We start from the raw sequence: 12,419 nt of genomic DNA on the forward strand, positions 1-12,419 counted from the left end.
TTTCAAGTTCATCAGCCAGTAAATTCCCTGTATTGTTTAAGCCTGTTTGAAGGCTGTTCCATCTATTACAATGCAGAGAACCTTATCTGATACAGCAGAAATGAAGAGTATTATCTTTGAAAGAAGCAGCTTTCCTTAGAATAAATGATAAAATAATATGAAACCAAGGGAGTTCAGCAAATGCAGCATTGAATAGAGTCAAGAAGCTTGAATTCTGGACTTCCCTGGTGGTTCAGTTAAGACTCCATGCTCCCAATGCAGGGGGCAGGGGTTTGATCCCTGGTCTGGGAACTAAGATCCAGCATGCTGCATGGTGCGGCCAAAAAAAAAAAAGCTTGAATTCTAAATAAAAATTTGCCCACAACTTCTAGGGGCCCTAATTTCTTATGCTTTATTCTTCTATCTATAAATTGAGTCTATTCCTACCAACTCCTTCCTTATTTTATAACACAGTTGATACTAATGAAGCCTTGGAAGATGTTTTAGTCTGTTCTGGCTGCTGTAACAAAATACCATAGATTGGGTGACTTATAAACAACAGAAATTTATTTCTCAACATTCCTCAGGCTGGAGGTCCTAGATCAGGGTACCAACATGGTAGGGTTCTGGTGAAAGCTCTCTTCCATGTTGCAGACTGCCAACTTCTAGCTGTGACTTCACATGGTAGTGTGGGGGTGGGGGGGATCAGGCTAACTCTCTGAGGTCCCTTTTATAAGGGCACTAATCCCATTCATGAGGGCTCCACCCTCATGACCTAATCACTTTCCAAAGGCCCCACCTCCAAATACCTTCACCTTGGGCGTTAGGTTTCCAACATATGAATTTCAATACATGAATTCAGACCATAGTGAACGAGTTCTTCTGTTCCTTTGTATATACATTTAGTCATTAAAAAAAAAAAGACAAAAAAATCTTTTAGTGGGTACTTACTATTTGCTTGGCGGTAGGTATTTATATACGTAGAAAAACCTGAGACATCCTCTAGGCTAGGGTTTGGCAAACTCCAGCTCACAGGCTAAATCTGGCCCCACTTGCTGTTTTTGTAAATAAAGTTTTATTGGAACACAGCTGCACCTATGTGTTTACATAATGTCTGTGGCTACTTTCACACTGCAACAGCAGAGTCGAGAAGTTGCCACAGAGAACATAGACCTGCAAAGCCTAAAATATTTACTATCTGGCTCTTGACAGAAAAAGTTTGCCAACCTCTGCTCCAGGCTATTCACCACTGCTAAAACTCTGGCTACAATAAACCTCCCTTTTCTGAAGAGTCATAGTGAAGTATACTCCACCAACTTTTGTATAACACAGTCCCAAATATCAAATTACACTCCTCCCAAAAAAAGCATGGGGGAGAAAGAAAAAAATGTTTTTAAACATACATTCAGTTGAATGCATTTTGAGTTTCCAGAATTAATTGGTACCGCAAATGAGATGCAGACCCCGTGAATCATCATTAGGATCCTCCTTGAGAGATGGGTAAAAACCACCCCAGCTGGTGTCAATGAAAAACCAAGTGTAGACAATATGACTCATTAACAAAGAAGAGAGGTTTGTTTGTTTCTCCTCCATCCTTTCCCCTGGTGTAGTTTACTTCTCAGAACAATGATTTGATTTCAAGGAACTAGCCCAAGACTAGAAAAGAAAAGTAAACCCCAGTCCATTTCTGAGTATGAATGCAAAAGCTGAAATCTAGAAATTAGGCCCCTGGTTTAATTTTTTCTGTATTGGTCTATGGTGACCCACAGGTAAGCTTCTAGCCTAAATATCCCCCTTTTCATTATGCAATAGAGGCTTTTTCCAAGCTCTTTTCAGATGCTAGAGGGATTAACCACATAATCACTAACATTGTTATACAGTGGAATAGAAATAGCAGACTACTGAATCCAACAAATACCTGTATGAATTTGTTTTGGCACTTATAATGTATGCAATATAGAAGAATATATTCCTCTTCTCTGAACCGTGATTGCCTCAACAGTATGCAGACACTAACTCGTAGAACTGTTAGAGAACACGTGTGTGGTCACACATGAAAGTATCTAGCACAGTTGCAGGCACAGAGCTGTTTTCCAATAAATGTGGCTTTCTTTCCTCTTCCTTTCAACCTTCTATACCTCAGAAAATAAAAAGCATACCCTAATTTGAACAACAGAATCACAACCTCCTACTATTTTGAGTCTTTCCTGTGTTAAAGGAAAAACAGAAGTTAAAAGTTGAGAGATATAAAGAGATTTAATTGTGTTCTGGGATTTTCTCGCCCTAACCCCACCATTACCTCCTCTCCCAACCCCAAGATTAAACATGAGAATAGGTTTCTATTTCTAAATGAACAGAATGCTGCAGGCATCAATCAGTAGTAACCACTAATGGAAACTTGGTCACTAGTACCCACTCCAAGGCTGACAGGTTTGGATCTAATTGGCAGTCTGCTTTAGAGTAGCCAAAGAATATACACATCTGTGTGTGTCATACACATCACAGATCAAAGTAGAGGCAAACTTGCTAGTGGCCACGGGGCTTTGATTGCCAAAATTAGGTAGGCAGATCTGTGGGTTTTGTTTAGGGACAGGTAAATGCTCACTAGCTTATTTAGAGAAAACCTCTAGAAGACCCTGATTTAGCTAGTTTGGACCCAAAACATGAAGGTACAAGAAAAAGCATTCAGAGTAGCTGGCCACTTGGGTGGTCAGAAGGAGAGACCAGCTTATGTTCATACTGCCACCACGTACGTTGGAAATTAATATTCTCTTCTGGGCTTCCATGTAATGAGTGACTTAGGCTTTTCAGTAAGAAATATGCCTCAGTCTCAAGCTCAGAAATGTCAACTATACCTAAAAACACTCAAATCCATTATTTGTAGGAGAAAACAAAATTTCTCCTTTTACTAAAAACCAACAAAAAGAATGCTTTTTTCTAATTCCAGCATTATGCAGAAATACCTATCCACCAGAATTTAAATGATAAATGCTCCCATTGAATATTGTTAATCTTTTTAGTGTCATAACCTCCTAAAAATTATGGAAACCTCTTTCCAGAAAAATATATATGCAACACAATTTTACACACAATTTCAGTACTGACAGACTTCCTGAGGACCTCCCAGGGACCCTCTTGGGCTCTATACTTCCTAGATTAAAGATTACTGTATTAAATCTATTAAACAGAAGAACAAAACCATTTGCCAAATGATAGTTTACCACTATAGGTCTGTCATTACTTCTAATTTATGACAGTCATAGCCAATTGCCCATTCCTACAAGGACCTCCAGCTCACCAATCAAAAATTACTGCCGCTTCCCTGGTGGCGCAGTGGTTGAGAATCTGCCTGCTAATGCAGGGGACGCGGGTTCGGGCCCTGGTCTGGGAGGATCCCGCGTGCCACGGAGCGGCTGGGCCCGTGAGCCACAATTGCTGAGCCTGCGCGTCTGGAGCCTGTGCCCCGCGACGGGGGGGGGGCCGCGGTGGAGAGAGGCCCGCGCACCGCGATGAAGAGCGGTCCCCGCACCGCGATGAAGAGTGGCCCCCGCTTGCCGCAGCTGGAGAGGGCCCTCGCACGAACCGAAGACCCAACACAGCCAAAAATAAATAAATAAATAAATAAATAAATAAATAAATAAGAAAATCCTTTAAAAAAAAAAAAAATTACTGCCTATCTAATATCATCCACTGTGAGAACCCATAGGAATATCTGATCATTTAATTCACTCATCTAAATATGAACAGACTACTAAGAAACATCAAACATTTGAGAGAAGTCTGCAGCACAAAAGAAGTAAACTATGGTAAACTTTTTTAAAAGTACAGTTCTGACTAGTATCCTTAGAGAGATTAGAATAGATATTACACCTATAACAGGATGTTCTGCAAAAGGAGAATATGAACATAAAAAATAATCACTGGAGATTAAAAATATGATTGCTAAGATACACAATAAAATAGAACAATTACTGGAGATTAAAAGTATGATTGCTAAGATACACAATAAAATAGAACAGTTGAATAGAACAGTTGAAAGGAAGTCTCCCATAAAGGAGAACAGAAAGATGGAAAACATGAGAGGAAAGGTAAAACATGCAGGATTAAAACAGAGGATTTAATATATAATAGGAGTTTAATAAGAGAAAATGGAGGCAAAGAAATAACAGAAGGAAATTTCCTAGGGCTTAAGAAGAAAACATGTCTTCACATTGAAAAAATTTACCAACTAAGAAGGAGGAAGGAAAAGGACTCATAACTCTAAACATTACTGTGAAAGTTAAGAACAGCGAAAGATAAATCCCCTACAGATTAAGATATGGAATTAATATCTTTAGAATTCTGAGGGAAAAGCATTTACAATCTAAAATTCAATACTCAGCCAAACTCTCTATTGTGAGGGAAGACTAAAAAAATTTCAGACAAGGAAGGACTAAGAAAGTTTGCCTCCCACACATTTTAGTTGAAGATTTACTCCAGCAAAACAAGGGGATTAACCAAGAAAAAGAAGACAAGAGACCCCGGAAATAGTAGATCAGAACCAGGAATAAGAAAAGATGTCTCAGCATGACAGCTATGGAGCTGGCCTAAAAGTATAAGTTGAGGCAGGAAGAAGTGGTGATCTGGGAGGGAAGTCACTGAGGGAAGAGTACACACCATAGAATAGACAGGATTTGAGAAGAGGAAGTACCTGAATATACGATAAAGTTCACAAGTGCAATAAAAAACATACAAAATATACTCAGGGAAAAGCAGAAAGTTATATAACAAAGTCATGTACCAATAGAAAGGAAATTAACCAGTTAGAACAGTACCTTGATGGATTCTGTAACAAAGAACAGAATAAGTCTCAAGTAAAATACAGAATGATTTAAATGACTCTTAATGACCCTTAAAAGTGATAATGATCTAATGATAGATACATGTTTCTTTTATCAATTAGAGAAAGAAAAGGCAATCAGAAACTCCAGGATAAACAAAAACTATGCAAAAAAGGTATGGAAAATGTAGCATTTTTTAACAATTAGTGAGTATAGGAAAGAACAATCCATTTGAGCATTCTCCTTTAAGTGGTTCTTTTATTAAGGAAATATAATCATACCACACAGCTTGACTCTATAAAGAAAATAAGTATTTATAAAAATGAAAATATTTACTAGGTTTCAATTTTTAGAAACAATCTCTTGAAAGTGTAAACATAAAAGACAAAATAAAAAATAAATATGTCTTGAAATGTATTGATAATAATAAAAATAACAGTAACAACAAATATTTAATGAGAATTTACTATGTATCAGATACTGAACTTAGAATCAGCCTCTATTCCTATCTTTTAGGTAGAAAAAGTAAGGCATAGTGAGGTTGTATCACTTGCCCAAGGTCATGCAGATAGTAACGTGTGGGTCAAACCTCCAGATACTCTGGCTTTAGAGGCAGAGTTCTTGCCACTATACTATCCTTTCTCCTTTGTTTTTACTAAAAACATTAAAAGTACCACTGATAGATTTTACAAATTAAAACTGGGAGAGGGTGAGGAGAAAAGGAGGAAGGAAGGATTAAGGATGTTAACAGCCTTTTTTACAAAGTAGGGAGTCAAGATACAGTCTAGTGGATGGGAAAGGAAATGGAGGTTTTAATTCTTAAGCTTGTAAAGGTAACCAAGAAAGGAATTAAAAGTAATGATGGGGCTTCCCTGGTGGCGCAGTGGTTGAGAATCTGCCTGCTAATGCAGGGGACACGGGTTCGAGCCCTGGTCTGGGAAGATCCCACATGCCACGGAGCAGCTGGGTCCGTGAGCCACAGCTGCTGAGCCTGCGCGTCTGGAGCCTGTGCCCCGCAACGGGAGGGGCCGCGATAGTGAAAGGTCCGCGCACCGCGATGAAGAGCGGTCCCCGCACCGCGATGAAGAGTGGCCCCCACTTGCCGCAACTAGAGAAAGCCCTCGCACGAACCGAAGACCCAGCACAGCCAAAGATAAATAAATAAATAAATAAATTAAATAAATTAAAAAAAAAAAAAAAAAAGTAATGATGTAACAATATTGGGAGGAGGTAGGAAGGATAGGAGGGAGTTTGTGTAAGTGAGCTAAATCCTCATAACCAGTAGCAAGAAATCAATTCATATTGTGGTTATATTAAAAGGAACTTCCCAAACAAGAATTTGTGGTGTATACATACTATTTAGACTTATAGAGGCACCACTAGATGAACACAGAACCAAACCGATTAAAGGTTGCCCGGGGAGTGGACTAAAGATGGAAAGAAGAGGTCAGAGGCTCTGTTGTTATTACGCTATTGTATTTTTAAATTTTATGTTAATAATATATGCTAACATGTATTAAAATATGAATCTTATTTTGACTTAAATAAAATGGTTTTAAAAACACATAAGCAAAAGCTACCAGAAATACAAGGGAATTGATAAAAATGAGAGCATGGGGGGAGAGGGAAACGAATACCTTCCTCTCATGTAGATAAAGTAGACTAATAGCAAACAAAGATAAAACAGAATTGTATAATAGCATTAATAAGCAAGATTTGATATTTATATATCAAATTTTATACCCTTCAGAAGAAGAAGATGGTGACATAGGAGGCTCCTGAACCTACTTCCTTTCACAGACACAGCAAATGTACAACTACACACAGAGCAATTCCCTCTGAAAGAAATCTGGAAATGAGCTGATCAACTCCTACACACCAGGCAAACAAGAAAACACCCACACGGAAATGGGTAGGAAAGGCTGAGATATATTCTCACCGTAAACCCCACCCCTGGCATAGTGACATACAATTGAGGAGGAATGCACAACTCCCAGCTTCTCTCTGAGGAATCAGAGTTTGGACCAAACATCTAGCACCTCCACTTTTAGAACTAGGACTTCCACCTGAAGGATGACCCCCAAAATACCTAGCTCTGAGAGCCAGTGAGGTTTGTGTCCACAAGACCCACCAGACTATAGTAAACAAAGAAATAGGTTTTTTTTGCTTTTGTTTTTGGCCGCGCCATGCGGCATGTGGGATCTTAGTTCCCCAATCACGGATTGGACCTGCACCCCCTGCATTGGAAGTACAGAGTCTTAACCACTGGACCACCAGGGAAGTCCCCAAAGAAATAGTTCTTAAGTGGCATTTATGAAAATATTTTGGATGCTATCAAAGTTGTATTGAAAGGAAATATCATACCTTTAAATACTTTTATAGCTAAACAAGAAAGAACGAAAATAAGTGAAGCATTTAACACAAGAAGTAAATAAAATTAAAAAATTAAGTAGAGAAAATATAATAAATATTTAAAATAAATTAATGAATTAGAAAGCAAAATAAAATTAATAAATCCAATAGCTGTTTGAAAAAACTAAGAAAACAGACAAATATCTGGCTATTAAGAAAAAGCAAACAACAAAAAACCCCCAAAAAAACAAAAACAAACAAACAAAAAGAAACAACTGAGAGGAAACCAGATAAAAGCATCATTCTGAGAATCAGAGATTGTTTTTAATTATAAAAGATGTCTCTATATCACTCAATTCTTCACCCTCTCAATACAACAAAACTATTAACAATTGATTTACATATACCAATGTCTATGGAAGAACTTAGGAAAACTGTCCAAGCATACCTCCAAGTTTTACTTTTCCTTCCCGAGCATCAGTTGATCAGCATGCAAGAACTATGGGGGGACTGCTGAGCCTGCGCTCTAGAGCCCGCGAGCCACAACTACTGAGCCCACGTGCCACAACTACTGAAGCCTGGGCGCCTAGAGCCTGTGCTCCACAACAAGAGAAGCCACCGCAATGAGAAGCCTGTGCACTGCAGCGAAGAGTAGACCCCGCTAGCTGCAACTAGAGAAAGCCCACGCACAGCAACGAAGATCCAATGCAGCCAAAAATAAATAAATAAATTTATTTAAAAAAAAAAAGAACGATGGGGTGGGGGTGGGGGCGGGGGTGGGGGTGGGTGGCGGAGGCTGAGCTCTCCTGCTATTTGTTATAGGGATGGCCATGTTGGTCTCTGATCATTATATGCAGCTGTTCCTTTTTTTCCTCCTGAAATAATGGGTATTGATTAACAAACCACCAAACTGGCCAGATTTCAGTGTTCTTCCGCTCTCCTCCCTGGCGTCTGTGTTCAGCTGTAGTAAGCAGAGCTCCAACAGCTACTGTGTTCGATGTACAGAGAGCAAAAGATTTCCATGGGCAAAGGGCAAAAGAATATTCTAATGAGAATGGGTTAATCATCCTTTGTAAAATAGAATCACTGAGCTAAGTGATATTGCTACAAGCTTTAGTCCTTCACATACAATAAATACTAAAGTATATAACATAAGATTACATCAGTTTATCTTATTATCAGACAGAGTGGCAGCTAAGAAAGGGGAAAGACACACCTCACTGCACTTTCAAAGGGAATTCCTTTCCAAGTAAATGAAAACAACATGGTCAATTAACTTCCTCAAAGGACTTTCAGAACTCAGCTCCATTTCCGGTCTTTGTCAAGCTGGTTGTGTACTTTGTGTTTCCAACTTTCCCTAAAAAAGGAGAAGGTAGTTTGGTTGAAAGCATTTCTTAAACCCTAATGAATTCATTAATGTAAGAAACTCTCCTGTGCTCTCTACTTTCTAATGAATTACCTAAAGTTATAAAACCAAGTAGAAACATATCCCCCATACAATTTTTCTACATTCGGTCTGGCTCTCTCATCATGCTCTATGAGTAATTTTATTTATTCTCCGTTTTGTTTCAAAAACGATTTAAGGGAAAATCCTATGAGTAAGCCTCACATTAATATAACCTTTTCTAAACTGGCTCTAGGTAAAAACTGATAGCAATTGTACGGAGGCTTTAAGATTCAATGTAGTAATAATGTTCAACTAAGAAAATGATAGTGTAATACTTTTTAAAAGTACTTATTTTGTAGGTGATATAACCACCAAAATGCTACCGTTATATTTATATATATATATAAACATATATATATATATGTATATATATGTATATAAAACAAACTGCCATATATGTGTGTGTATAAACATTTTTCTCATTTGTTTTTTTTTCCTTTCTCTGAACCAGGTCTTCATTAAATGATACCTCTAGACTAGTGCAGGGTCCCCCTAACTAATCATGCTACTTCCAGCTTTCCCCCTTGGAATTCAACCAGCACAGTGCTGTTAGATTAACCTGCTAAAGTGTACCTTTGCACATATCACCCTTCAAGCTCAGAACTGTTACTCAGCTCCCCAATGTGATAAGAACCCACCAACTCCTGAGCCTGGCACCCAAGAGTCCCTTTTTCCTCGTCATTTTCTGGCTTTCCTCTGTTCTACAAGTGCTTTGTTTCAGCTTAATTAGGCTAGTTATCAATCCTCAAGCCACCTTGTTCTCATCATGCCCCCTCTCCGTAATGCCCTTGTCTCCTTCTTTGCAATCACAATCCTAACAACCTTTCAAAGCCCTGATCCAGTACTGTATCTGTAAAGCTCTAACCAAAAAGTTTCAGCAATATCTATCCTCCTCCACATGCTCCTAACACATACCTCAGCCACTCACCTGGCATCTATCAGGCATGACCTGATATGGTTATTCATCTTTCTATAGCCTGATGTGTTCTTTCTCCTAAACCAGACTAAGTCACTTTAGGCAACTAATTGCCACACATGTGTTTGTACAAAGACGGCACTGAATACATGCTTCATAATGAGAATGGTAACTTAATAGACTTGCCTTCTTCAGTGTGTTCAGCTACAGATGGGCCATGTCCTGGAGGAAACAAGGCAAAGGTGAAGCATCTTTAAGAAGTGAATTTTACTTAGGTAATTTACAATGTTATCTTTAAAATGAAATCAAAATAATAAGGACCAGATTATAATTTTAGATGAATGTTAAAGACAAAATTAAAAAATGAAACAGGAGATGTCAAAAAGTTTCTAGTCCTCAGCAGTTCACTTTGGGCAATGCTTTCAGGTCATTCTCTTCCTTCCAAGGGTGAGTTCGTGTTCTTATATCAGTTGAGGATGTTTATGTGGAAACATTCGAGAAATACCCTGTAGATTATAAATGAGCAGTAAGGAAAGAATACAATCATTTCCCTTTATTTCCCCATTTTTATTTTAAGATGCAATCAACACACATTTTTGTTTTCATTAAAATGGGTAATAGAAATTAAACCTGAAGATTTGTTTAAGTCTTTATTTTACTTGCTTGGTTATGATATATTTGTGACATCAGATTTAAATATTAGAAATGAGTTTTAGTGTGACCATTCTTAAAATGAAATCTCAAATGTTTAAAAGTCAAAATTTTAAAGCATTTTTTGAATATTGATTTAGCTTTTGATTTTTAGTTTACTGTTTTTGAAATCCAGAAGTAGTTTTGTGTTCTACTTTTGAAAATAAAATTTATTAAGTCTGAATAAAAATTTCTTTGTTCCTAAGTAGATGTGCCCATCCATCCACCTATCTGTCTACTACACGCACACACACACACACTAGATATATAGATAGGTAAATATACTATCATATATACTATCCTATAACACATCCATTAACACATGTACATATGTGCCGTAAATTTAATTCAATTCACAGAACATGCCATGTGTACAGGAAACATAGAGATAAATTAATCAATACCAAGCAACTGAATGTTAAAAAGACTCCTCAGACTGATGCACTCAGAATAAATAGTCCATTGTGTGTTTAAAATAAGGATACTGAGGTTCTGATGTTTTTAATATAAGTACTAGAGGAAACACATCCCTGAAAATTCCCCAAAAAACTTTTGCTGTCTTTTCAGCCATCAAGAGCTGTAAACAAACCAAAGTTCAACCATTGTTCTTTGAATTTTCTTATTTTAAATAAACTTGTAGTGTATTTCACATGCTTCTGGAATTATCTATAATTTTGTGCCTGGAAGCTTCTTCCAGTAATTACCAGTTCCTTGTCTAATAAGGAGAATTTCCCTTTTGTGTACTATTCTCATGTATATGAGGCTCACAATGGGTGCTAGTAATCTTTTCCATCTTACACAAAAGGTTAGATTTGAAGTGGACCTAGAAAATAATCACTTCCAATTTTCAAGATGAGGAAACTGAGGCCAAGATAAATTGTAAAATGTCCAAAGCCAAAAGGAACTAGTAGAGGTCTCACACCTCCCTCTAGTCTTCCATTTCTAGTCAGAAAAATGGCCATTCTACTTTAAAACAGTGTTTTAAAGTCTAAAGTGTCTGGTCAGGGTCTGTATTCCTGCATTGGGGCAGGAAAATGGAAGAGGTGATGACCTTGACTTTCAGGGCAGGTCCTTCAACAACATGCAGCAACTGGTTAACTGAAATCCAGTGCTTTATTGGTCTGACCTGGGTGGAAACACCATCCTGTACTTTAAGTCAACTCTTGAAAGGAGTTGTCCTTCCTGAATCCAACACAAGATTCAGTCCAATCCTGAATCTTCTGAAGGTTTTTCAGAAAGATGAGATCAGGTTTTCTTCTAAGTCCATGTGGAAAAATCTGTCTCACGTAAAGACCAAGCAGACCTCTCAAGGACGCCAGCCAGAAGCAGGGTTACTGTTAAAACCTTGGCCATGCTAGGCTTAACTGAAAATTCAGATCAGCAGTTCCCTTGTAGAAAGCTAGATATTGCTTTCAACTCTTCCCTGAGTTTGTGATTTCTTCTAGTTGATACTATCACGTCTGCAAACTGCTTGGCTTCAAGGGGCAGGGAAACAGAATGGCAAAAAGTTAAATTTCCTATTGAAAATGACAAACGTGTTCCCATTGGCCACTTTATAATTTAAAATTGTGGAAGTCAGAAAGATGCAGCCGTAGAGGATGTCAAAGAAATCTGAATTATAAGAAGGACTCGATGTGGCTTGAAGATGGAGGGCACCACACAGAAGGCATGAGAACAAACTGAATTCTGCCAACAACCAGTGAGCCTGGAAGAGAACCCTGAGCCCCAAATTAAAACACACTTGGGCCAACACCTTGATCTTCAGCCCAGTGAGAGCCTGAGCTGAGAACCCAACTACATCATGCCAAACTTCCGATGTACAGAAACTGAGATTAATGAATGTGTTGCTTTAAGCCACTATTTTAAAAATTAAAATAATGCTAAGAGGCCCTTAGCTGGCTCATGCAGGATGTGGGTTCAAATTCTAGCTTTGCCACCAACCCGCTTTATGAACTTGTGCCATGTCACCTAGCCCCTGAGTCTCAGCTCCCAGCTGTAAATCGGGGGAGGGGCATATTAATAGCTACTTCCCAGAATAGTATGAAGAGCCAATGGAAATGTGATTCAAAGTACTTTGCACACCATCAGAAATCTTGTAAATGCAAGTTTTTACCATAAACCTCCCCCAAGAAAAACTTTTTGTGCTTTTATGAACGCATTTCTTTCTCCACATATCCTCCATTTTAATGGAGCATAAAATTAGCTACATGCTTGT

The 12,419-nt window shown here is 38.2% G+C and overlaps 1 long non-coding RNA gene across 1 annotated transcript in view; it reads right to left on the reverse strand.

The window, feature by feature from the left end:
• The window catches only part of LOC103009887 (uncharacterized), a 165,162-nt gene extending 157,386 nt beyond the window's left edge, over positions 1-7,776 (reverse strand). Inside the window, exon 1 of the long non-coding RNA XR_452461.2 lies at positions 7,600-7,776. This is a non-coding gene — a long non-coding RNA (uncharacterized LOC103009887). The remainder of the gene's footprint in view (positions 1-7,599) is intronic.
• Between the last annotated feature and the right edge of the window lie 4,643 nt (positions 7,777-12,419).

Source organism: Balaenoptera acutorostrata, chromosome 10 (genome assembly GCF_949987535.1).
Source record: "Balaenoptera acutorostrata chromosome 10, mBalAcu1.1, whole genome shotgun sequence".
Lineage (NCBI taxonomy): Eukaryota > Metazoa > Chordata > Mammalia > Artiodactyla > Balaenopteridae > Balaenoptera > Balaenoptera acutorostrata.